Genomic DNA, 4998 nt, shown 5'->3' with positions numbered 1-4998 from the left:
GCCATCAGAATCAGTGGGGTTGGGGCGCCTGGGAGGCTCAGTCGGTTGAACATCCAACTCTTGGTTTTGGCTCAGGTTGTGATCTCACGGTTTGTGAGTTCAAGCCCCACATTAGGCTTTGTGCTGACAGCTGAGCCTGCTTGTGATTCTCTCTCTCTCTCTCTCTCTCTCTCTGCCCCTCCCTCCCCTGCTTTCCCTCATGTGTGCATGCTCTCTCTCTCTCTCTCTCTCTTTCTCTCTCAAAAATAAACAAAGAAACAAACAAAGAATCAGTGGGATTAAGTCATGTAAATTCACACTTTCAGTGTCACATCTGGTCTAATCCAGACTTCTTGGAAGGAATTACCAGATGCTTGGGAAGCCCAGAGGCACTTTGAGCAGGGATTCAGAGCAATCAGTAAGTTCACTGCTGAACTTGTGCTCCCTTCCCAGGCTTTCCTATCACCCTAAGGAGAGGGCCACCCCAGGGACATGGAAGATGAGGGAGGGGAAGCCAACAGGAAATCAATCAACCTATTCTCTAAAAATGTAATGCTTTATCTTTTCAAACTTGTGGAAGGTAAATGGAGACACATTTCATTCTAAAACAGAACGCTGCTTTCAGGCATCAGAATACATGTGGATTAAATGCTAATTAAGTGATTTCTTATTCCTGTCTAGTTCTCCCAGAGACCCATAAAATCCTTTTCTCTCCTTGACCTACTGTTAAAAACCTCTCCCCACACTCCCTTGTAAGAACTTAGGTATAAGTATGTAATTTTCAATAAGTCACTTGAAGTTGTACATACTCAGAAAAATGACATACTGTCTCATCCTCAATTGGCCCTGCTAGAAGCTTCTATCAAAGATACTTTGATCCACTTTATGCTTCCTTCTTTTTTGGTGTTTGCCAGAAGACAGCAAACAACAGTGCATCATCACAATGCAGAACACCTCTAACTCTGCCAACACGCCCAGTAATGAGGATGACCAATCGATAGGTCAACAAAATGGAGCCTTATATTTGAAATGTAAAAGGCACCTTAGAAACATGGAAACTTAAAGGATTCAAGATTCCTCTAAGATGGGCACAAGCACTTTTTAGAAAACATACCACATTATTATCCATTTTAATTACAAAATATTGGGGTGCCTGGGTGGTTCAGTTGGTTGGGCGTCCGACTTTGGCTCAGGTCATGATATCATGGTCTGTGAGTCTGAGCCCCACATCAGGCTCTGTGCTGACAGCTCAGAGCCTGGAGCCTGTTTCAGATTCTGCATCTCCCTCTCTCTCTGACCCTCCCCTGTTCATGCTCTGTCTTTCTCTGTCTCAAAAATAAACATTTTAATTACAAAATAATAAATATTCGCATTTTTATAAATTCTCCAAATTTACATTTGTCCTACTTACAATGTGATAACTTGAGTGAGACATTTATTATAGTTTTATGGAGAGTGTATGTCATTACAGTTACTCACCAATGTAACTGCACACCAATGAATATGATTTCTTTTTGTGGAAGGAATATAGTTGTCATTCCCTCTTCAAAAGAAAGACTTCGGGGAAATAATCGAAAGATCCATGTAATAGAGACCAATTATTTCTTAAAGCATTGAATTGATTCTAACCAATTTGGAAGAGAAACTACCTTAGAAATTCAAAGCTCCCTTGAAGCAAAAGTCAGGGAATAAATAAAGAAAAAAAAATTTAATGAATGAATGAACAAAGAAACATTAATTCTAATTCTAGAGCAAGGAGAAGTTTTTCCTTATTTTTAGCACACTAGTATTAAGAAGATCAATATTCTTGTCATTGCTTACAAGATGTAAAATCTTTAACCCTCAAATTCTTTGAAAAAGAATTCGATCATCTTCTTTCTAAAATGGTCTTAGAGAAGCAAATACATGAATCCAGTGAATTAACACTCTCTCTTCTGGGCCTGGGAGTCTACTTATTTTTCACAAAACATAATTCAATTTTTACAATGTGATAATGCACTGCTTTTAATGACACTAGAATCAGTGTCTACATAGCTGTGTATCTCCTACAATAGTAAAATCTAAGCATTAGAAGTTATGATTTTAATAAATATCCAGTCTGATCTACTATCAAAGCCAAAAAAATTTGATGACACAAGTTTTGGGGCAAGCTTGGAAAAACCTGGAAAGATTAAATTATCCAATCAATCAAATTCTCTCCTATATACCACTTTTATGTTCAAGTGTTTCTTTCCTAAGACTCCTTGGAGAAAGATAGGTTGAAGAAAACCTAAATTCAGGATATAATTTTCTCCATTGAAAGGTAAAACTAAAAAAGGGGTCATATTTCAGCTAAAGGAAGATATTCAGTCTCATTTCAACAAACGTTTATAGTACAATTATCATGTATAAAACTCCAGGCAAGGGCACCATGAAGGGTAAAAATATGTACAATATATGGCCCTGCTTCCCAAAAACCCTTGTGTGAGAGAAAGAGTCGTGTGTAAGAACTCCATGGCATACATAAAATATTGACAAAATATTTAGAGTATAAAAAAAGGAAGAAATTTTCTTCTGAGAATACCTAGGAAAAGATTCTTGCAAGTGGTAGTATCCAAAGTGAATCTCAAAGGATAAGCCAGCAATCAAATGTTAACACTGACATACAATTAAAACACAGCTCCGACAAGTATTGGTGTTTTCAAGCATAAGCTTCTAGAGGCAGGATTTTTTCTAACACCTTGTCCAATATGATGCACAGATGTGAACTTAAGTTACTTTGAAGATAATCATTTTCAATCATTTCCATCAAGTACCCAACTCCCTATTTTATACTTTCAAGTAGTAGCTAAAAGCAAATGGAAAATATTTTAGTGTATGAATCCCCAGGTTGAAATAATCTTGTATAATGATTAAATCCACAGGATTTGGAGTGAAAGCTGAGTTCAAATCCTTTATATAACCTAGCCATTTGACCTTGGAAAGATGACTAAATAATTTCTATGTCCCAATTTTCCCTTGTATTAAAAAAGTATTAAAAAATGGGATAGGATCTGCTTCATACCTTGTTGTAAATATAAAAGAAATAATATGTGTAATCTCATCCCTGCTTTACAGCTAATGATTTGTTAACATTTCTCCAAGCACATATATTTTATCACAATTTTTACACATTACCTGTGTTTGTGGTCTTATACTGGTTATATTTGTTATTTACCTTCCAGTTTATGGTTTCCTAATATAAGGAAATTATACACACGACACTCTGCAGAAGGTTGTAAGAGGAATTTCTGAAAGACACGTAATGAGAAGAGGAAACCAAGAGCTGCTTTTAAAGGAGTTCATTTGTCTCTCTGGGCTCAGAACTGGTTTCCAGTGACATGGCTAAATGCACCAAGAAAGTAGGAATTGTAGGTAAATACAGGACCCACTATGGTTCCTCCTTCAGAAAAAAAATGGTGAAGAAAACTGAAATAACCCAGCATACAGAGCACACTTTCTCCTTCTGTGGCAAAACCAAAATGAAAAGATGAGCTGTGGGGGTCTGACACTAGGGTGTAGCTGGTGGTGCCTGAGCCTATAACATCACTTCTGCTGTCACAGGAAAATCTGCCATCCGAAGGCTGAAGGAATTGAAAGGGCAGTAGAAGCTCCGCCATTTGAAACATTGCTAGCCTACAATAAATGGGTTAATTTAGGTAACAATAAATAAGGAAAGAAAGAAAGAAAGAAAGAAAGAAAGAAAGAAAGAAAGAAAGAAAAGAGGAAGGAAGGAAGGAAGGAAGGAAGGCAGTTCATTTGTGAGACAAAAGTAAAAATTAAAACAAAACCCAGCATGGTGGGCAAAAGATGCGGTGGTGCCATCAGCCTAATGAGGAAGTACAAAGAAGTGTTGGACTATGTGGCATCAGTGATTTCAAAGGAACCTGACAAATCACACCCCCTACGGGACGATTCATAAGTCCCCACTCAAAACCAAGCCCTGAGAATGTCTCCTTTCCCAGAGCCCCTTAACTGTTCTGGTCCTCCTCCCCTTCAATTGCAAAAGCCTCAGGCTTTCTCCCTTAGAACCAGTCACCGGGGAAATGAATATGCAAACGAACTTGAGATGAGATGTACTGTCCACCCAAGTCTGAAAATCTTGAATATTACAAACCTTCCTTGGTGAGCCAGTATCTCCCCCTTCTTTTGTTTGCCTTTAGGCAGAGTCTCTGTGACAGTTTATTTTTCCCCCCAAGAACATTTTGCAGCTGAAGGGAAGAGGGGAGTAAAGAGACCACAAGATTACTGGTTGATACCTCCAAAGATAAACTTCTGTTTGGGAATAAAGAAAGCATTCATAAATTTGCTTTTCTTTGCTTTCATTGGTATCTCCACGTAACACTTTATTTACAGTGAAACCTAGGTTATTGGGGTGATGAAGGGGAAAGTTATCCCAGATTGGAAGCTATGCTCCAGAGTCCATAGTCTCTTCTTCTTCCTAGGCACCCAGACTGGATTTCCCACTCCCCTCCAATTAGGTGAAGCCACTGAATATGAAAGCCTGTGATCCAAGCCTGGCCCATAAAAACAAGCTAAGCCTCTCCTCTTCTGGCTTACTGAAATAGAAACACCCTCAGGATGAACTTGGAAGCCACTCCTTGAAGAAGGTAGGATTTCCATTAGCCTCAAGCCTAAGGATAAGTGGAGAACAGCATCTCTGACCTATCGACCCTTTGAGGCCTATGACATGAGTCAGGAATATTCTTTTATTGTGCTTAAGCCATTACTCATTTGAGAGTGTATTTGTGATAGCAGTTCACCTACCCTAAGTATAGAGAAGGACTAAAGTAAGAAAGCATATTGCAGTGTGTATGACCTTTACCTGTATAAAGCAGTGGTGCTTTGCTTTGGTTTTAACTCCTTTAATACCCATTTCACCTTTATGGCTCTATGCACTTTCAGAAGCTGAGGGCCCGAGACCCAATACTATGTTTCTGTTATTTGTATCACTCAAGAAATTCCAAGAGTTTGGGGAACTTTTAAGCCAGGAACCTTGGA

General features: G+C 38.6%; 1 pseudogene; it reads left to right on the top strand.

Annotated features, from left to right (window-relative positions):
* The first annotated feature begins 3338 nt into the window (after positions 1-3338).
* On the top strand, positions 3339-3605 carry LOC109246873 (60S ribosomal protein L37a-like; annotated as a pseudogene).
* The last annotated feature ends 1393 nt before the right edge of the window (positions 3606-4998 follow it).

This window comes from Panthera pardus, unplaced genomic scaffold (assembly GCF_024362965.1).
Source record: "Panthera pardus isolate Hobbes unplaced genomic scaffold, ASM2436296v1 HiC_scaffold_13, whole genome shotgun sequence".
Classification (NCBI taxonomy): Eukaryota; Metazoa; Chordata; class Mammalia; order Carnivora; family Felidae; genus Panthera; species Panthera pardus.
The sequence above is the reverse complement of the archived record's forward strand: the minus strand, read 5'-3'. Positions and strand labels throughout refer to the sequence as shown.